General features: G+C 40.0%; 1 long non-coding RNA gene and 1 pseudogene across 1 annotated transcript; both read right to left on the bottom strand.

Moving 5' to 3' along the window:
• Nucleotides 1-1746: 1746 nt before the first annotated feature.
• Nucleotides 1747-13125, bottom strand: LOC119810051 (annotated as a pseudogene).
• A 38-nt stretch (nt 13126-13163) lies between these two features.
• On the bottom strand, nt 13164-22888 carry LOC121676934. Its single transcript, XR_006020776.1, has 3 exons — nt 22702-22888; nt 19286-19375; nt 13164-13480 (listed from the first exon to the last, which is right to left on the bottom strand). It is a non-coding gene; the product is annotated as an uncharacterized LOC121676934 (long non-coding RNA).
• Nucleotides 22889-23275: the final 387 nt, after the last annotated feature.

Raw genomic sequence — 23275 nt, 5'->3', positions numbered from 1 at the left:
AAAGATATAGTAATCTCCTGGATATGGAGGTAGACACGATCGCTCCGGCATAATTGGGAACTTGAGGGTTGGGCAAGACTGGCCAAGGAAGATGGGGGAGAGAAAAGTGTGAAGGGGAGAACGGGGGGAGTCGGAGGAATGGGGTGCTTGGGATAGGAAGGGTGGATATGGGAGCAGGGAAGCATATATCTTAATTTAAGGAGCTACCTGAGGGTTGTCAAGAGACTTGACCCTAGAGGGGTTCCCAGGTTTCCAGGGAGACGCCCCCAGTTAGTGCCTTGGGCAGCTGAGGAGAGGGAGCCTGAAAAGGCCAGTTCCTATAGCCATACTGATGAATTCTTGCATATCACCATAGAACCTCCATCTGACGATAGATGAAGAAAATGACAGAGCCCCACATTGGAGCACCGGACTGAGCCCCCAAGGTCCGGATGAGGAGCAGAAGGAGAGAGAACATGAGAAAGAAAGTCAGGACCGTGAGGGAACCTCCATCTGGCGACAGATGGGGAAGGTGACATGAGCCCCACATTGGCGCACTGGACTGAGCTCCCAAGGTCCTGATGAGGAGCAGAAGGAGCGAGAACATGAGGGAGAAAAGTCAAGGAACAAGAGGGGAAAGAAGAAGAACCAATGAAGCCAACGAGATTTCACTGGCTATTGGAAGGTTGAGAATGTTGCTGAAGTTCCCAGGAGTCTGTGCACACGACCAAGTTGCCAGTGTCTTAACTACTGGAATTGTACAGGTTCACCCCAGTCGTGTTCATTGTGAAGGCCCAGGCTATTGGTGAATCTCAGCATCAGCATCATTTGTTGACAGAGTTCCTTACTGATTGTGCCACGTATTTGAAGAACCCTCCACCTGACGATAGATGAAGAAAATGACAGAGCCCCACACTGGAGCACTGAACTGAGCTCCCAAGGTCCTGATGAGGAGCAGAAGGAGAGAGAACATGAGAAAGAAGTCAGGACCGTGAGGGGTGCGTTCACTCATGGAGACGGGTGGGACAGAACTAATGGGAGATCACCCAACTCCAGTTGGAATGGGACTGATGGATCCATGCGACCAAACCCGTCTCTCTGATTGTGGCCAACAGCGGGGGCTGGACTGAGAAGCAAAGGACAATGGCTCTGGGCTCTGATTCTTCTGCATGGACGGGCTCTGTGGGAGCCTCTCAGCTTGGCCGATCACCTTTCCCTGGACCCTGGGGGGAGTTGGGAGGACCTTGGTCTTAGCATAGAGTGGGGAACCCTGATGGCTCCTTGGCCTTGAGAGGGAGGGAGGGGAGGTATGGGTGGAGGGAGGGGAGGAAAGGGGGAGAAGGAGGGGAGGGAAGGGGGAGGAGGAGGGAGGGAAGGGGGTGAGGGAGGAGGGGAGGAGATGGAAATTTTAAATATAAAAAAAATAAACCATGAAAAAAAAAAAAAAAAAAAAAAAAAAAGAACAAGCATTTTGCTTGTGAGCCAAACAATAATAACAGACATGCTGGCTAGCTTGCTCACCTCTTTTATTGACTTTTTCCTGTTTCTTTACTTCCTGAGATTGTTCTCTTTACTTTTGATTTCTTTACCCATGAAACAAATGTGAGACGAGGAAAGATTTCCTAGTCACTGTATCGATGAAGACTCACTCTGGAGTGCCCATAAACTTTTGCCTGATTTATTTATCACAAAACGCTCAAGTTGAATAGTCTCTTCCTAATTCTCATAAAGTTTCAGATTATGAACTATGCTGAAATTCTAATTTCTTGATATCCAATACAAAAATTTTCCCCATTCCCTGTTTTCTCAGAAAGATCGCAAGTGCTGAACACCAAGTCAAGTCTTTCTCAATTTTTACACACAACTGGACTTATCCCAGTTCCATGTGATCTTTTGTGATTTTTATGTGGAGAGCTCATGAAAGATTTGTGACTTCTTAAACTGTCAGGTTTCCTTGACATCTGAGTACTCACTGAAGCCTTTTCCACATGGATTGGGCAAAGAGCTTCTCTCCCTGGTGAGTTTCATATGACTCCTAAGGGATGAATGGTCACTGAAGGTTTTCCCACAAACAAGGCATTCATAGGGCTTTTCCCCGGTATGAATCCTTCGGTGTACATTAAGGTTGGAACCTATGCTGAAGGCTTTCCCACAGTGGTCACATTCATAAGGCTTCTCACCTGTGTGGCTTCTCATGTGAGTCTTCAGGGTGGACTGGTTTCTGAAAGCTTTTCCACACTGATGACATTCCACAACGCTTCTTGACAAGATGAATGCTCATATGCCTCCTCCGTGACAGGTAATCACCAAAGACCTTCCCACAGGAAGGGCATTCATAGTGTCTCTCTTGAGTGTGTATCTTTCTGTGTGCAGTGAGGTTGGAACTTGCACTGAAGGCTTTTCCACAGAGATCACAGCCATAAGGTTTCTCCCCAGTGTGAGAGTTCATGTGTGTCTTCAGGATAGACTGGTTCCGGAAGGTTTTCCCACACTGGCAACACTCAACTGGTTTCTTTACAATATGAATCCCTCATGTGTTTACCTCTTTGATAGGAGGTCACTGAAGGACTTCCCACATTCTTGGCACTCATAGCTTTTCTCAACCATGTGGTTCTTCTTATGCAAATTGAAGTTGGACTTCCATCGGAAGGCTTTGTCACACTGGGTACACTCATAAGGCTTTTCCCCAGTATGGTTCCGGACATGCTCCTTCAGGTGGGAGGGGTGCTGGAAGGCCTTTCCGCAGTCGTGACACTCATAGGGCCTCTCCCCAGTGTGTGTCCGCTTGTGGGCTATGAGGTGGCAGCTCCTACCGTAGGCTTTGCTGCACTCATCACTTTGTAGGGTCTTTCACCAGTGTGAACTCTCATGTGTATCTTCAGAGCAGAGGGAGTCCGGAAGGCATTACCACACTGAACTGCAGTCAAGGGGCTTCTCTTTCAGGGTGAGTTCTTGCATGGCTCCTTAGAGCTGAGGAGTCATTGAAGTTCTTTACCACAGCTGCTGCATGCATAAGGCTTCTCCCCAGTGTGAATCCTACGATGCCTTGTAAGAGAAGCGCTGGTGGTGAAGGCTTTCTGGCACTGGTGAACTCATGCACTTTTTTCCCACCATACATGCGCATGTGCTGCGGCAGCTGAGTCCTCTTCCTGAAAGCAACTCCACAACTATGGCGGAGACAGGGAGCCTCTTGTTTACAGGTCTTCCAACTTGCTGAGTTAAGTGAGGGCAAATACTGAAGACAACCAAGTAAATGGGTGAATCAGATGATTTCTCCAAAAGATGAGAATTTTCCTGTTGGTTAAGAGACGAGAGCTGACTTTAGCATTTATAACACCCCTTATTTCATTTTATGTTTTGGTGCTGATGGTTAACTAAAGGCCTAGTAAATACAGAGTATGGGCTTTAACATTAGAGTCTATAGACCCAGCCTCTTAAATATTATCTCTGAATAAATTAGCACCAATAGAAACATATTACCGTGACAGTGTTGAATAGTTTTTATAAAGTCATCTGAGAGGAAGGAACCTCAGTTAAGAAACTGTTTCCATAAGATGGGGTTATAGGCAAGACTAGGGTATTTTCTTAATTAGCGATCAATGGAGAAGAGCCTGCCCATTTAGTGGTTGCCATCCCTGGGTTGATGGTCTTCGGTTCTTTAAACAAGTGGGCTAGGCAAGCCTTGGAGAGTAAGCCAGTAAGCAGTGCCACTCCATAACCTCTGCCATCAGTTTCTGTCTCCCTGTTTGAGTTCCTGTTCTGGCCTTCAGTGACAGACTATGAATGTGGAAGTGTAAGCTAAATAACCCTTTCCTTCACAAACGCTTTTTGGTCATGGTGTTTTTATCATAGCAACACAATGTCTAAACAAATCGAATGACCAAAGATGTCATTGTTTTCTCTTTCATTTGAGCTTTATCAAAGATAAAAGGAGGCTTGAAGTGGTGGTGGGCACTCACTTGTAAACCCAATTCAGAAGGCTAAAGCACAAGAACTTTGCGTACCCAGCCAGCCTGAGTTAAACAACAAGATCTTTGTCTTAGTTAAAAAATAAAAGCAGGAAATGTGGGTACCATAGCATAAAGCTTCATGTGCAGTACCCTATAAAGCTTTTTTTGAAGCAAATTTTGTTCAGTACTTAAAACCAAATTAATCTCCATCACACGTTATATAACTATTTACTTATCTGAACTCTAAATGAGAAAGTCTGGGGCTAGATTTGGGATCCTGCCCTAAATTGACAGTTCAGTGGGTCTCATTTAAGTATCAATGAGTTCAATATCAAGACTTTGGCAACCTCAGACTCAGACTATTTAAAGACAAATATAACTATATTAATACTGAATACACATAAACTTCTGTCATTATCTAAACAATATAGTAATAAAGTTATTTACACATTTTACATACCACACTGTATTAGGTGATATAGGTAATCTAACAATAATGTAGAACATATACTAAGATATGTATAGACTGTATGCAGTCTATGCTAAGTGACATTTTATACAAAGAAACTAAGCACTCTTAGAACTTAGTATTCACAAATACTTCAATGGAACCAGCTCAATGGAATTCAGCACTAAGTTTACAACTGTAGCTTGGCACTGTGGAGGAACTCCTGTTTCCTTCAGAGTAGGCCACTTGACTGATTCTTCGGTGAGCTGACTAGTGGCTGCCTTGGGCTTCTCAAGAAAGACAAAGATATATCCTAAGGAAATCTTACCAATATCACTCCATTAGATGTTTCCTCACCAAAAATATCTTCCACAACAACGGACCACTTTATTTGAGATGGTGTTCCCGAATCTGAAAGAAAATAAAACTGGATAACCTGGCTCATTCAAAAAAAGTGAGATGATAGGAATGAAAAGTAGACTTCTTTGTAAATTCTAACAATATACCAGGAAAGACAAGGCACAAGGGAAGAACATAAAAAATGAATAAATGATAATAAATGCCAGATTCAAAGGAACACAGAGATGAAACTACAGGTCAAAAGAAACAGACAGATTGTAAGACAAAGTCCTTATTTCCTAGTTAGCATTATTAAATGTGCTTCCATGTTAATGTTTTGAACATATTTGTTCAAGGGTCCATGTATTAGAGTTGGCCTCAGGACAGTGACATTGAAGTTGCAGAACCTTTAAAGGGGTGGGGCCTATTGTAAAGTAATAGGCCACTGATTGCACTGTTCTTAGATGGAACCAATGTTAGTCTTAGAAAGTTAATGACATCCTGTAAGAGAAGGCTGTCTCATAAGGGTAGATATGGTAACCTATGCATGTGACACCAGCATTCATGAGGCGGGGGCAGGAGAATCATGAGTTCAAGGCCAGTTTGGCCTACAGTAAGACCCTGTTTAGAAAACCATGAGACAAATAGTGACAGTTAAGTAACACCAACACTGGCCTCTCCTAGCTCTTGCTTCCTATTTCACAATGGGATATTTGTTTCGACTACAGTCATGCTACCATGCTGTCAAGGATAATCTTCATTATTAACTTGCCTGGATTTAGTCTGACCATGGAAACATACCCTGGGTGCATCTACGAGAGTGATTCTAAGTAAATTTTATCTGAGGACCCACTCTAAATGTGGGCAGCAGCATGCCACAGGCTAGGTGGAGGTGGAGGCACAGACTGAATAAAAAGGACAAAATGAGCTGAGTACATCATTTATCTCTCTCTACTTGTAGAAGTTAAACACTAAGGGATCAGTTACCATTGCCAGGTGATTCCTGCCATGATGGACTGAGTCTTGAAACTATGACTAAATAAACTTTTCCTTTAAGTTACTTTGTTCCTGCTACACAAGGACAATCTGTCATGTCTTATATAATACAGCTGGTACTAGGATGATGGCACCATGTTTCTGAATTGATACATAAGTGAGCTAAATAATTTTCCAGGTTATTTTCTAACAGAAACAGGAAAGCAACAATATAGTCCCCCACTCCAATCACTGAAGAGCTGACAGGCAAAATCATATCTGTGTGTCTTGTGTTTACTCACCTAGAGAAGTACCCCATTTAACGTTTCTCTCCTCCATCCTCAGCTCCTCTTCTTGCTCCAGGTGTGAGATGAGGCTGGGTTTGCCAACTTGATACCCTAGTCACCAGGAAAGACACATACAGAAGGGGGACTGTGCAGAGGACAATTCTTCCATTATTCCAGGGTAAATAATTTGGTCTTCAGAGTTGTCTGAAGGTGGACATGGCAGACTTAGGAGCCGCAAAATGATGGTGCCACATTTTTAAGGAACACAGAAAAAAATCTTCCATAAAAGCCAAATCCACTCATTCATTTGTCATCTAAAAGAATGTGGTGTTTTTTGTTGTTGTTTTAAGTGCTAGGAATGGACCATTATCTAGAAAATCACTCTACCACTGAACTACAACCCCAAACAAGAGTGAAAAATTTTAAGAATAAATTTTTACAATTTTAAATTTTGCTAATTTTAATAAATTAACTTTTCTGTGTGTGTGCTTGCCCATGTAGAGAGGCCATATGCGGTCACTGGATCATACTACTTCATTTCCTGGAGAAAGGGTCTCTTACTGAACTTGGAGCTAGGCTGTTGTCCAATAATCTCTAGCAATTATCTTGCCTTCACCTCCCATATCTGTGGAATTTTTACAAGTTATCTGCAATGACATCCAACTTTGCGTATGGCTGCTAAGAATTTGATCTCAGGTCATAATACGATACAGTACATTCCCTTACTAATTGACCCTTCTCTATCAACAAGAATGGGACCACTTACCTTAGAAATTTATGGTTAAACTCAGTCACAAACTTGAAAACCTCCAAGCTCAATGTAATGGACAGGTCCACCTACTAGAGAAACCTACAAGGTTGGGTACCAGTTCTGCTTGTTCTTAACTTTGCTACAAACCCCACCTATGGCTTGGGTCAAAGCAAGTACTAGGTAAAACATCTTATCCCTAAACAGGTGTGTGAACATGGTAGCCTTACCCAGGGAAGTCAGGTTGCTATAATTCTCCAGCATTACATCTTTGTATAGTTTTCTCTGGGAAGAATCCAACAGGGGCCACTCTTTCTCAGTAAAATCTACAGCAATATCTTGGAATGTCACAGACTCCTAGAATACAATCAATATACATTTGAAGTCGGTGAGAACCCAGGAAGTCAGTGTTCTCCTGGGAAGACAACAGAGGCAGAGCATGGGCATGGAAGATTTGATGTGTGAAATCAATACATGGCCTGCTAAAGCTTTCTGTGTGTGTACTGGAAGAATATTCCCAGACAACGTCTCTTCCCTCTGAGGAGACCGGAATCTGTCTCACTGCTTCAAGTACAACTGACAAGAAGAAAATTGCTTTCCACCTCCAGGGTGGCTGACAGCTTTTAGCTTTACTTACTTTTCTCTGTCTTACAATTGATTCTGAGCAGTATGCAAACATGAAAGGAACACCTGCTACATAATTCACTTCTTTTAATTTCCCTAATAATGTTGTAACCATCTGATATTCCTTACTGTCCTAGTCCTTGATCAGGCATTCATTGACCTAGATGAGCATCTAAAAGAAATCCATGCAATGGTGATGGTAAGGTGTCTGAAATTGTACTTGTCCTACCCTTGGGCCTTGAGGTCTTATGTACCTGAGAAGAAACACGAGTTGGTGTATTAGGCTCTGAAGCACAGCAAGCAAACAAACCCATATTCTGCTGACAAGAATGGCATTTTGAAGGAAGAGGAAGCTCTGATTCTTGGCTACCTGCAGAGCCCTGAGAAGATATAACTAAGACAAGAAAATAAAATCCTTTAAATTCATCTGCCTTCTAATAAGCATACTCAAATAACACACACACACACACACACACACCCACACACACACACACCCCACCCCCATACACTCCCCTGCTTATTCACAAACAAAGACAGAGAACAGGATGTTGGTGATACATAACCACAAGCAACAATGCATCCTGTACATGAGTTGCTTAGGCTCATGTTTTACTTCAGGTACTTTTTAAAAAATTTTGGCATTTTTCAATAAATATAATGATGTATAAGATGTTTAAACAAAAGATTCATTTATGCTTCACAGTTACACACATAGCTGAAGATCATTTTAGATACTTTTCCAACACAGCTATTTTAGGTTCTTTTTTCACACAGCTATTTTGACTGCAACCTGTCACTTGAGATAAGGTATAGAATTTTTTACAAGTGGCATCTTAGCTATCCTCACAAAGTTTCAGATTTAGGATTTTCAGATTAGGGATAGTCAACCTCTACATAGTCCCATTTTCTGAGTGAGGAAGTCCCAAGAGTTAAAATTACTGCTTTTCTCAAATTTATCAAAACAATAGATCACATGAGGTTAATTTTCACCTTTATCTTCTTCATTATATATGTGAACTATACACATGCTCTTCTTTGTCCCAAGCCCATACATGCCTATAATCAGTCATATGTACTACCATCATTCAGCTCACCCATCCTGGCTCAACAGGTTACATATCCATATCTCCTCTATCTTAGGCATGAAAAGAGACATGCTCGTTTAGTGAACTTACCAAATGTGGGAGACAGACCAAGTGTAGCCATTGTTTAGGGGCACAGGCCACCTAAGCTGAATGCAGGCATATGTGAGGAGTCACTGCTTTTCAAAGGCTGTCTCTCTTACTTAGTGAGGAGAACTCTGTATTTTTTTCTTGGCATTTCTTCTTGACCCATAGCTGTCTAATTGTGGGACAACATCATCCTAAATAGAGAAACTCAAAGCATTTCTACTAACATTAGGAACAAGACAAGATTGCCCACTCTCTCCATACCTACTCAATATAGAACTTGAAGTCTTAGAACAATAATATAAATAAAGGTGAACAAGGGAATACAAACAGGAAAAGAAGGAGTTAAAGGACTTCTAACCACAGATGAAAGGTTTATATATAAATATGACCCTAAAATATCCATCAGGAAACACTTTCAGCAAAGCTACAGGATACAAAATTACTATACAAAAATCAGAACACTTCCTATGGGCAAATACAAATGGACTGTGAAAGAAATCAGGGAAACAATATCTTTTATAACTATAACTATATATATATATATGTATATATGTATATACATACATACATATACACACACATACACACAATTCGTAATATAAAATATTCTAAATAACAAAGTAATTGCTAGAGGTACCATCATTTTCAATTCTCAAATTGTACTACAAAACTATAGTAATAAAAACAGCATGGTTTTCCATAAAAACAGACATACTGATAAATGGGATCATATTTAATACCGAGACAAGTCCACACACCAATGGACACCTGATCCTTAATTAAAAAAAAAAAGCCAGAAATACACTTTGGTAGAAAATATAGCATCTTTAACAAATGGTGCTGGTCAAACTGGATGGCTGCATACAGAAGAATCCAAATAGATAAATACTTTCCACCTTGCATAAAACTTAACTCCAAATGGATCAAAGACTACAACATAAGACCAGATAGACTGAATCTGAGAAAAGAGAATGTGGGGAATAGTTCTGAATTCATTTGGCACAGGGGAAGATTTTCTGAACATAACAATAGCAGAAGCATTAAGGACAATTAATAACTCAGACCTCATGAAACTGAAAAGCTTTTGTATGGTCAACAACACCATCATTTGGAGGAAGTAGCAGCTCACAGAATGGGAAAAGATTTTTTCCAACTATACTTCTGACAAAGAGCTAATATCTAAAATATATGAAGAACTAAAAAAGAAAACTGGACATCAAGAAAATAAAAAACCCAATTTAAAAATGTGGTACCAATCCCCTGAGTACCCATTCTCAAAAGAGGGCACACAAATGGCTGAGGATCCCTCAAAGAATGTTCAACATTATTAGTCACTAGGGAAAGGCAAATCAATACAACTTTGAGAGTTCATCATACACCAGCCAGAATGGCCAAGACAAATGACTACTCATGCTGGTGAGGATGTGGAGTAAGTGGAACAGTCACCCATTGCTGGTGGAATGCAAGTTTATATAGCTATGATGGAAATCAATGCATTCCTCAGGAAGCTAAGAATACATTTACCTCAAGATCCACTTATACCACTCTTGCGCATATACCCAAAGGTTGCTTCATCCTAATCGAGAGACACATGTTTAACCATCTCCATTTCTGCTCTTTCCCTAACAGCCATAAACTGAAACGGTCTAGACGTTCCTCAACAGAAGAATGGACAAAGAAAGCATGGTACATTTACACTATAGAATACTTCTCAGCTGGTTAAAAAAAGAAATTCCGAGAAGATATTTATCTACAGGATTAGTATAATTAAAGGAACCTTCTAGAATTGGTTATCTGTGTAGTTTCCTTAATAATATAAAAAAAATCAGGATATTTCAAAGTTTGGTGTCTTATAGATATAATGCTTTCTTGTTTAAATACAAGAATTGCTTAAAATAAACATATTGCCATAAACATGCAGAGAGCACAATTGAAGGTTGCCTGGTTTTGTTGCTGGGATCTCTAATTATGCCAGGCCTCAGGCTTTGTACTGATAACTAATGTCTGTGCTCTACAAACTTTGCCAGACCAATGAGATAGCCCAGGAAGAGGAGATAAAACGTCACTCTGTGTAGGAAGATAAGGCCTACCAGAATGAAAGGAGCCAACCTGAAGTCTGCCTAGAGCTGCCAAAGTTCCTGTCTGTGCCCAGCCAATAAGAAGCGACCAAGCAGTGTTTTCTGTGTGGCTAACAACAGGCGCTACCAGAGGTCCTGATCGTGCCTAGCCAATGAGAGATGAGCAGGAAATGTCAAATGTCAAAACATGAAAACACATGGGTACTGAGAAGGTATATAAGTTTTTCCCTCGCTGTTAAATAAATGAGTCCACTATAAACCTTGAAAAAAAAAATAATGAAATCTGCAAGTAAGTGGATGGAGCTTAAACAAGTCATCCTGAGTGAGGAAACCTAGACTCAAAAAAGACAAACATGTATGTATTCACTTATAAGTGGATATTAACTGCTAAATCTTTGATAAGCAGGCAATAATCCACAATTCACATAAGCACAGAGATGAGATACAGAGCCAGGGACTAATGGGGAGGAATGGATCTTCCCAATTAGGGGAAAAAATAGATGGTCATGGACGGATTGGGGGTAGGTCTAGAACAGAGGATTAGATGGCGAGAGGGAGGCAGAAAGGGTGTGAAGGAGGAAATATGAGGAGGGACAGTTAAAAATAAGGGCCATTTGAAGGGTCACTCAATACAGTAGAAGTTATCTAAAATATATACAAATATGAAGGTGATCTAAAATGAATAACCAAATAATGGAACAGATGGAACCTCAACTGGACATGTTTCATCAACAAATGAAGCCTCTAGTGCTGGGGATGGGTTATATGTAATTGAGCTTTTGGTCAAAGAGGGCCCATGGAAATACCTAAACAATCCAGGGTGAGGCTCCATTGCTAAGGGCAACACCCAAGAAACTCATTAAACAAGAAGTTGTTGAGCAGGTGTCTAACTAGAGCCTTAACCCCTAGTGTTCATGGTATTAGATATATTCTACATTCTAGCAAGTAAGACAGGTAAACACCAACTCACCTACTAATCCTTGAACTACAATGATGATGTGCTGTGTGCAAGTTGTACTAGCGCAATAATGGTACAAAACTTATGAGAGTGACCAAGCAGTAAATGACTGAAATTAAAAAATCACTCTTTGAGAAGGGATACATCCATGACACTGCTCAAGTGACTAAGAACCTGAAATTATACAGGCAAGGGACCTAACAGAACACAAAATACTATTCTTCTAAAGGAATGTAACACTAAAATGACTTCTAAGGACATTCTGTCCTAATCATAGACCACTGTCTGCTCAGCCATCATCAGAGAAGCTTCTTCCTGTTTGTTATAGACAGGAACAAATAAACACACCCACAGACAAACAATGTGCATAAATTGAGAGATTTTGGAAAACCCAATCCTAAATGGGGTATCTCCAACAAATCCTCCCATCAGGACTGAGGGAACCCTGTGGAAGAGGAGGTGAAAAGACTGTAAGCGCCAGAGGGGATGGAGGAGACTAAGGAAACAAGGCCTTTTAAACACAGCAGGACCAATGCACGTAAGAACTCAGAGACTATGGTAGCATTCATAGGGTCTATATGGATCTGAGTTGGATGGGGTCCCAGCATTAAAAGGGAAAGCAGACACAAGTTCCATTACTAACCCAGAAGTTATCTTCAATAGACAACTGTTTCTATAAGAAAAATTAGTTTTCTCTAATGGAGTCTCTTTGGAGAAACAAATCACTCTTAAGGGTAGGCCTCAGAGCCAGCAGTAGATGACCAACAGAAAATGGAGAATAGTAGGGGGAAGGTAATAGTAAATATGATTGTTAAAAAAGACTGCAGAAAACTCATAACAAAGTTAAGATGTAGGAAACTAAGAAGATTTACAATAATAGTCTTCAACAATATGAAAAATGACTGAAGTATTTCATACTGGAAAGTCAAAGGAACAGAAGAGGGCTACAAAGAAATTTGGCATGTGTAGACTTTCTTTTTTTTTTTCTTTTATGAGACAAGGTTTCTTTGTGTAATAGCCCTGGCTATCCTGTAGACAAGGCTGGCCCTAGAACTTACAGAGATCTGCCTCCTGAGTGCTGGGATTAAAGGTGTGGGCCATAATTGCCTGGCAACAAACAAATTTTCAATAAGGGCACAAAGCAATTCAATAATAAGGAACCTTTATGATCAATGTTTAGAAGACTCTTATTTGAAAAGTAAGTTGACCTTTATTTTCATTATAGACACAAAAATGGTTTTGAGTTAAAAACAAACAAATACCATTTTAAGGATGAATTCAGCACCAAGTATATGACACCAAGAATGAAATCATAAAGATTGTCTTCAACAGCCTTGAAGAGTTTAGGTATGTGTAGTCCTAGATACTGAGGAAGTAGAGGCAGGAAAGAGAGAAAGAGATAGAGAGAAAGCGCAGGGATAGAGAGGAAAACAGGGGAGAAGCAAACATCTTACAAGAAAATTAGGTAGGTGGAGTAGACAGAACAGAATTGTGGGAGAAAGAAAGCAGAATCAGGCAGATACCAGGCAGTCGCCATAGGCAGTCACCATGCCTCTCCTCTCTGAGTTGGACGCAGGTTAAGATACTTCCCAGTAAGTCCACCTTGTGGTGCTAAACAGATTACTAAATATGGGTTAAAGCAAGATGTGAGAATTAGCCAATAAGAGGCTGAAACTAATGGGCCAAGCAGTATTTAAATAAAAAAAAAAAAAAAGAGTACACAACAGATGTGAATAAGGAAATGTGTGAAATATCAACCAGTTTTAAAAGGAAAGAAGTTCTGATACATTCCATGACATACATAAAAACAATTATATTAAGAGACATTAGCAAAGAAGGGCAGATGTGCGATTTCACTTACACAAGGCTCATGGAGTCAGATTGATTCATGAAGTAAAAAAGCAGAATGCTTTTGCCAGGATCTGTGAAGAAAGCAAGTGAAGAGTTACTCTTTAAGGGATTCCCAGTGTGAGTTTAAAATTACAGAAAACTCCAAAAGTTACATGGGAAATGTAGTCTATTGTGAATGTATGGACCACCACTCAACTGAACAATAAGGGCTAAGTTTGGTTTTATTTCATCTCAAAAAAAGGCTAATTTTTTGTTGTTTTGTTTTTTTTTGTATTTTGAGACAGGGTTTCTCTGTGTAGTTTTGGTGCCTGCCCTGAAACTAGTGCTTGTAGACCAGGCTGGCCTTGAACTCACAAAGATCCACCTTTTGCTGCCTTCAAATTACTGGGATTACCACCTGGCGAGTAATTGATTTTCATGTGTATGAGTGTTTTGCTTGCATGCATGCATGCATGTGTCGTGTGTTCCTGATACTTGTTGAGATCAAAAAACAGAATCATGCTGCTAGACCTGGAGGAACTGTTCTAAGTTGCCAAAAGGGTGTTGGGGACCAAATGAAAGTACTCTGTTATACCAAATGCTCTTAGCTACTGAGCTAGACTTCCAGTCACTTATTTTATCTCAATACTTAAAGTATTAAAAGCTATTGCACAAAGGATAACTAGGGATAGCAATAAAAAATTACACATTTCAAAACCAAGAAGAAAGTATTTTGATAATTTTACAATGACTACAAATGCTTGAAAAAATATTTAGTTCAACTTAATCATTGATTCCCTTCATGATATATATTATACACACACACACACACACACACACAAACAAATATATATGGCATGTTACCCTGATGATATGTATAATTTTAATTGAATATTAGAATTTAAAATTAGGTTTTTGAAGTTATTACATTATTTCCCCTCTCCTTCCAACCAATCCCTCCTGTGTAAACCCACATTTTTCTTTCATATTTACGTGATGGCTTATAAGCAAAGAAATGTAATAAGCCACATAAATGGACTTAAAGACAAAAATCACATGATCATCTCAGCAAATAGAGAACAGGCCTGTTAAAAAAATTTTTTCATGATAAAAGTCCCAGAGAATGTAGTCCCCCAAAATTAGCACAAACAATAAAAATTATTTATGACAACCATCATCTTAAGTGGAGAAAAGCTAGAAGCAACTCTAGTGAAGTCAGGAACCAGTAGGAATATCCACTACCCACTATTAAATTTTTTTTAATAAAGGATATTAAAAAAAATATCCTTTTTTTTAAAATTTATTTTTATTTAAAAATTTCCACCTCCTCCCCTCCTCCCATCCCCCTCCCTCTCCAGTCCAAAGAGCAGTCAAGGTTCCCTGCCCTGTGGGGAGTCCAAGGTCCTCCCCCTCCATCCAGGTCTAGGAAGGTGAGCATCCAAACAGACTAGGCTCCCACAAAGCCAGTACATGCAGTGGAATCAAAACCCAGTGCCATTGTCCTTGGCTTCTCAAGTCAGCCCTCCTTGTCAGCCACGTTCAGAGAGTCCGGTTTGATCACATGCTCCATCAGTCCCAGTTTAGCTAGCCTTGGTGAGCTCCCAGTAGTTCAGTCCCATCGTCTCAGTGGGTGGGTGTACCCCTCGTGGTCCTGACTTCCTTGCTCATGTTCTCCCTCCTTCTGCTCCTCTTTTGGACCTTGGGAGCTCAGTCCAGTGCTCCAATGTGGGTCTCTGCCTCTAGCTTCATGTATAGCCAGATGAAGGTTCAATGGTGATATGCAAGATATTCAACCACTTTGGAAATCAGTGTGGCAGTTTCTCAGGAAATTCAGGATCAACCTATCCCAGGATCCAGCAATACCACTCTTGGGAATATACCCAAGAGATGCCCTATCATACTACAAAAGCATTTGGTCAACTATATTCATAGCAGCATTATTTGTAATAGCCAGAACCTGAAAACAACCTAGATGCCCTTCAGTGGAAGAATGGATAAAGAAAGTGTGGAATATGTACGCATTAGAGTACTACTCAGCAGTAAAAAACAATGACATCTTGAATTTTGCATGCAAATGGATGGAAATAGAAAACACTATCCTGAGTGAGGTAACCCAGACCCAAAAATATGAATATGGTATGTACTCACTCATAAGTGGATTCTAGCCATAAATAAAGGACATTGAGCCTATAATTCATGACCCTAGAGAAGCTAAATAAGAAGGTGAACCCAAAGAAAAACATACAGTTATCCTCCTGGGTATTGGAAAGGGGACAAGATTGCCAGACAAAAATTGGAAACTGGGGGGTGGAGGGGATGGGGTGGGGGTAAGGAGAGATGGGGAGAAAAAAGTGAGAAGGGGAGGATGGGGGAGAGCTTGGGAGAATGGGATGGTTGGGATGGAGAAAGGGTGGATAGGGGAGCAGGGAAGTATATATCTTAATTAAGGGAGCCATTTTAGGGTTGGCAAGAGTCTTGACTCTAGTGGCGGTCCCAGGTGTCCATCATTGGGCAGCTGAGGAGAGGGAGCCTGAAATGGCCCTATCCTATAGCCATACTGAAGAATATCTTGCATATCACCCACATTCCTTTTCAATAATGTACTCAAAATACTTGAGGAATAGGCAAGAAAAAGAAATGTAAGTGATATAAATAGTGAAGGAAGAAGTCACACTCTCCTTATTTGTGGAGGATATGATGCTATAGATTAGAGTTATATACCAGAAAACTCCTAGAAAAGATAAACAAATTCAGCAATGTGGCAGGATAAAGAATCAACTAGAACAAATTAATACCTTTCTATACACCAACAGACAACATACAGAGATGGAGACCATGGATACACTCCCATTCACAGAAGCCTCAAAGTAATAAAGTATCTAAGAAAAAAACCTAGCCTTTACACCTCTAAAGAAAGACACAGAAAGACACTAGAAAATGGAAAGACACCCTATGCTTATAGATCAGTAGAGTTTACATTTGGTCATTATATCAAAAGCCTTCCAATATTGTTCAAAGATAAAAATATCATAAAATTCATATGGAACCACGAAAGGATAGCCAAAACAATGATGACTAAAAGGAACAATGTTAGGATTGCAATTTCAAATCTCATATATTACAGAGTCATAGTAATAGCACCAAATCAGATGTGGAAATGAATGGAACAGTATCAAAGACACAAACATGTGCACACATAGCTTCAGCCAATAATATCTGACAAGCACTCCAAAAGCGTATGTTGAAGAAAGTGTCTTCAAACAACGGTGCTGTAAAACTAGATGTCCACATGCAGATGCCTCTTATTGGAGTGTGAGGAAAAAAGGACCTTCATCCACTGTTGGTGGGACTGCAAATTGGTGTAGTCACTACAGAAATTAATGAGAAGTCTCAAAAAGCTAAAAATGAATTCATCATATGATCAGTCTTTCCACTCCTTGACATATGCTGAAATGTGGACATCCAACTCCACAGATAACTGTTTAGTCATGTTCAATGTTGCTTTATTCACAATAGCTTGGATATGGAAACAACCTAGATGTCCCACAACTGATGAGTGTATAACTGGTTCATATCTACTACAGAATACTATTTAGCAAAAAAAAAAAAAAAAAAAAAAAAAAAAAAAAAAAAAAAAAAAAAAGAAATCATGAAATCATGAACAAGTAAATGGATGGAACTAGAAAATATTATATTGAATTAAGGAAATCCAAACTCAGAAAGACAAACCACATGTTCTTTCTCACTGAACGTTCCTAGCTCCAAATCTTCAAATGTGAGTATATACCCTACAGTAACTATAGGAACCTGGAAAGTAAAACCAAGCTATTGCCAAGAAAGGGAGGTTGGGGAGCATTAGAGAGGTAAATAGCAGTGTACAAATGATCTAATTAGGGAAAGAGCAAGGGTAAATACAGAAGAAGGTAGGCAGAGGGCAAAAGGGAATAGCAGAATGCAAGCAATCTATTTGACAGGCAGAATGAGAAAGGGGAGCTTTTAGAGAGCAGGGAGGGAAGTAAATACAGAAGATAAAGAAAGCGGGATAAAATAACAATAAGGATGTCTGAAAAAGCCACAGGAAATCATACTATTAACTGATTACCTTAAAAAAAAAAACAATAGTCCACATACATAATCTGTGTATAAATAAATGAAGACATTTTTAATGAACTTTTCTCATCTGGTCTGAATGTGTTCCAAGAGCCAAAAACCACCTAAGGTCACAAAGCAGGTGTCCCCAATGGTAGTGTTAATAATGATGATTCAGTTACAACCTGAGGTGGTTTTGCTAGGAAACAGAAACCTAAAGTATTTCTCAGAGACCCCTAAAGCTTGGCTGAATGCTCCTGACAACTCTCAGTACAACCACTGTCTGACAGAGTCCCCATACCAAACACCCGGCAGTCCCAGGTTTCAAGAACACCTCTCCCCTGTCATTGCCATCTACCCTTATAAAACCTAACAAGCTTTGGCAGCTGGGTGCTGTCCTCCACTACTGAGGCAGTCCAGCAAGTTTTGTATTTTGATAAATGGTTTCATGTTACACCTACTTACACTAACCAAAACCCTAATACCAGACAAGGGGAATCCTTTTTTGGGTTGTTGACCAAGGCTGTCCAAGACATTTCCCAAATATAAGAGCTCATTGCTGAAGGTCCCAAACACTTAAGACAAAGGGTCCAGAGGCCCTTGAATTGTTCCTGACCTAAGTGCCTTTCTCAGGATAGCTTTCACTGTACAGTATTGTGGTGGGAGAGAAGCAACCCACATTTCTACTCAGCTATGATGCATATTCCACAAGACCCTACCATACAATACACCCTAAAAGAGCAATAGTTGCATACTTTGACAGTAACCATTAGCTTTCTAAATGAACTTAAGACTTGCTCCACTAGAAGCCTGGTACTGGAAACCTAAGTAGCTTCTCAGTGCTAGTGAAGTCATGGTTGTTGGAGGAGAACCTATAACCACCACTTCACACACACACACACACACACACACACACACAACCAAAAAACATAATCCCTAACTGGCTTCTAAGCATTTATTCTTACACCAACAGGTAAATGTAGTCCTCACCTGTCATCAAGGGAACTTCTCTTTGCAACAGAGACTATCACAGAAAACCACAACCAATAAAACACAGAGTTATGGAGGCCAGACACAATAGATACATCTGCAAAAGACTCCTGCACCTAAGGCTCAGAGAACATTTAGGAAGATTGGACAGAAAAATTGTAATGGCCAGAAGATCAGGGAGCTTGCTAGGAGATTGTTTCCTATGCATATAAAAATCTATGCACATAAAGTCTCACAATTACGACTGCTCAGATGTGAGCTGAAGAATGACACCAATGCACAGGCAGTTGAGGAAAGCAGGAACACAGGGGTGGTCCTCCCCGGGAAGAGAAAAGCAGCTGGTTGTCTAGTGCCACATGGTCATCCTTGACAACATACATACCAGTAACATATGGACTGGCAGGCTATATTTAGGAATACTATGTACATACATACAGCTAAGCACTAATAATGAAAAAATAGGCCATGAATTTGAAGGAGTGGGGAGGAATGTTTGGGAGAGTTTAGAAGGAGAAATGTTAAAGACTGTTTCCACAGCAGGTAAGTTTGAAAGATTAGCAGAGGTGCAAAGCCAAGGAGAAATCAGGCAGCAAGCCTTTCTGGTCTCTATGGAGAAATACAGAATAGTGCCTCAGGAAACAGACCAAAGGACAAGAATTCCGTGAGGATGCTCATGACCACCAGTCCCACTAAGACTGCAGCATCCCATTTGTTATCAGAACCTACTGTGGGTCTTACCACCTGTAGCCTTTGTAGAGGATTTTCCAGTATCCCAACTGGTACCCTGGCACAGCAACCCCCCATGGTCAACTGCACACCTGCTTCCCTTCCTTCTCCCAGGAACACTGACTCCTGCAGCCACAGTCAACCTTGCAGAACGGTGATCTCAGACTGGATCCTAATCTTGTCTGAAAAACAATAGAACAGCACAAATCTATAACTATGACTCAAACATCCCTTCTTAGCCCAATATAAGGAGAACAAAACATGAAAATAAAGAACATTACATAAATTCTTTGGTGGTTTCAATATAATTGGCCCCCATAATAGGGAGTGTCAATATTAGGAGGTGTGGCTTTGTTGGGTTGAGTATGGCCTTGTTAGAGGAAGTGTGTCACTGTGGGGGCAGGGTTGGATGTTTCCTATACTCAGGATACCACCCAGTCTGTGAGCCAACTTCCTGTTTCCGGGAAGACATAGGAATCTCAGCTATACCTAAAGTACGACATCCACGTGCATGCCACCATGCTCCCCACCGTGAAGAAAATGGACTGAATTTCAGAAACTGTAAGCAAGCCAACCCAATTAAATGTTTCCTTTGTAAGAATTGCCATGGTCACAGTGTCTCTTCACAGCAATGAAAAACCTTAGACAAACACATGTTATATATTCTATATACAAAATATATATTTACATATATTTTATTGACCCAAATAACCAATAAAGTAGAATTTAGATCTGGGAATACAGTTTAGTGGCATAATGTTTATCAAGCAAGCACAAAACAGTGTCAGCACATTCATATTTAATTGCAACTACTAAATACAGAACGGCACTTTTACTGAAGTTTGCCCTTGTGGGGCCTATTTCAATCAGTGCTATTCATGCATGCAAACATACACAAAGATGAAGAAGACCATATGCTATCGTTTCTTCAATTCTACTATGATTCAAATACATTTTTCTCTCTGTTATGACCTGGACTAGGGCAAAACAATATGAGTTGCATTCTCAGTAAATCAATATACCCGGCTGCCATCTAGGCCATATTCCAGGAGCTAAAAGGGAAGAGTGAGATATATTTCCATTAAAATGTTGAGGAATAAAATTCAGAAGAAACAGCTACATTAATCCACATATCAAAGGAGTCATAATATATGATAATCATGTTTAGAAATAAAATATAAATATATATATATATGTACACACACATACATACACACACACACACACACACACACACACACACATATATATATATATATGCACACACACACACACACACACACACACACACATATATGAAAGAGACCATACTTTACAGAGTGTGATGATGCACACCTTTAATTGTAGCCCCAGGGAAGGAAAGACAGGTAGGCATCTTTGAGTTTGAGGCCTACCTGATCTATACAGTGAGTTCTATGTCATCCAGAGCTTCAAAATAAGACACTCTCTCAAAACAAAACGAAATGAAACAAAACAAAACAACGCACAAAACCCCCAAACAGCATTTCCATTTTGGGGGATGTAACAGTTGTCTAGGCTAAGTCAGGGGAAATGAAATAGTGTTACGAGCATTAAAGGAAGAAAGTAATAATGAAGTCAGAGCAGGTCTGTAATCACAGCAACTGAGAGGTTGAGACAGAAGGATCAGGAGAGTTCAAAGCCATTCTCAGCTAGCTGAAAAGTTCAAGGCCAGCTTGGGCTTCAAAGACCCTGTCCCTCCCATTCAAAAAGAGACAAAAAGTCAGAAACCTATGAAACAGAAAATACATACTATAAAATGGATTCTCTAAGTAAAGTTCTAATGTTTTTTTAACAAGTTAAAAAAAAACAAAACAGTATCTAAACCAGGAGTGGTACACACACCTCGATAATCTCAGCACAGAGAGAAGTTGAAACATGACGATTATAAATTTGAGAAGCCAATCTGGACTACATTGTGAGATCCTGTTATAATAATAATAATAATAATAATAATAATAGATTAAGTACATAAATATTAGGACTATGTAGAACACATAAGTGATTGTGAACAAAGTTGAATTACACAACTTAAACATTTTATGGAAATAATAACTTCCTTAAGAAATTTTTATCACAACACAATATAAAACAAGAAGGCAACATAGTCCTCCAGAAACTCAAGTACAGCTTTAACAAAATAAAGTTTTCCCAAGCTGGGCATGATGGCAAAACCCCTTAACTCCAGCACAGCACTCAGGCCACTGGAGCAGAAGACTGGGAGGCTACAAAATAAGATTATAACTTTAAGACAAAAACGTGTGTGTATGTGTGTCTGGGCACACACAGGAAGGTCACAGGACAAGCAAAGCCTTCTTAAGTGATGATCTCTCTGTTATTTCTGCAGTGTTCTGTTTTCTAGAACAGTGATAACCCTTCCCCTACACATACACAAGTGTATGACAAGAATGGCACACTTGCATCAGTATGAACAACATGATTTTTATGAAAGTACATAACAGTGCAATATGTATCTGGGGAAGAGTAAAATCAACATGGTTAATTACAGGGGACAGTGATATGCACTATAACAAGAGCATACGAGCTTTTAAGGTTTAATGATCTCCATCATAGTCTAGCTTGTAAAGTCACTCAATGGTTACTTTTAAAATTTTCATAATATAAAAATAAACATTTTATTTTAATTTAGGTGTGCAATTAACTGGCACCTAACACACTCATCGCTGTGCAACCATTATCACTGACCTCTATAATCATGCTTATTGTTGATGGATACTGTTGTCACCTGCTAGACTGCAAACAAAAAATTTGACCTCTGCAGAGAATATGCTTGTTGCTGTCTTTTTAATTATAAATTTGAGTATGAAAATTGACCTTTCTTTATGTCTACTGGAAAAGGATAAAGGGTGGAAATAACATGGGGAAGACTGAAGGTAGAACATAAGTGACTACAGTGTTAAATGAACTAACCTTTGAGTTAAATTGGCAGTATATCAAACCGAATGACGAGTAACTTTATTTGCATGATTGTCACCCAACAAACGCATAAAGTAACTGAAGATTTAAGATAGAAAAAGTATTCTGCAAGTTGAACAGTGTGCTCTCATATTAACGACAATTTTAGAAAGAAAACCCATGCTATGAGCAACTCCTGCCATTCTGTCATTCTTGAACACCTTGCTCTACGAATTTTTTGTTTGTTTGTTTTTGTTTTTTTTTTCGAGACAGGGTTTCTCTGTAGCTTTGGAGACTGTCCTGGAACTAGCTCTTGTAGACCAGGCTGGCCTCGAACTCACAGAGTTCCGCCTGCCTCTGCCTCCCAAGTGCTGGGATTAAAGTCATGCACCACCACTGCCGGGTCATGCTCTATGGATTTTTAAAAACAGGTCGGCAGAACCTTCCTTTGTCACCTATAAAGTGTTCTAATCCCAATTCTCCTGGGTCGCCAGCTATGGGGACCAAAGGACGCGCCTCCTACTGACCTCTGCTTCCGGGAGCTAAAGGGTTAAGTGATGAAAACCGTGCTTACCGGACTGAGTGGAATCCAGGAAGGGGAAGTATCCTCAGCTAAGGCGGAAAAGCTAGACATTCACAGAAAAGATCCCTAACGCTTCGGGGAACAAAAGGGTTCCGAGAGAAATACATGGGAGAAAACCCTAAACATTCTTTCTCACACCTGTCTTACTTCAATCGCTTCCTTGGGTTAATGGCTCCGACTTCAGTTCCGCCTCCGAAATCTCGCGGAACTTCATTAGTCCTTTATTACGTGAAACCCTCACGGTGTGCATTTTGGGAAATGAAGTTCGATACCTTTGACTCGTCCTGCCATCTAGAGGAACTGGGAAATCTGTTGAAACCAATTGATTGAAAAAAACTGAGAAATCTCTAATTGAAACCAATTGATTGAAGAAATTTGCAATCGAACTGGTTTATGGGAAATGTAGTTCCTAAAGTTGACAGCCATGGAAAGGATGCTCAAGCAGAGTGTGTATCGGGCATATTTTACAAAATTCTAATTGCCCCAGAGCTATATGCGTCTGTCCTCAGCTTCTTCTTTCTATAACCATTAACCAGTTAGCAGTAATTTTTCCAACTTTAAATAT

Source organism: Arvicola amphibius, chromosome 3, assembly GCF_903992535.2.
Source record: "Arvicola amphibius chromosome 3, mArvAmp1.2, whole genome shotgun sequence".
Classification (NCBI taxonomy): Eukaryota; Metazoa; Chordata; class Mammalia; order Rodentia; family Cricetidae; genus Arvicola; species Arvicola amphibius.
The sequence above is the reverse complement of the archived record's forward strand: the minus strand, read 5'-3'. Positions and strand labels throughout refer to the sequence as shown.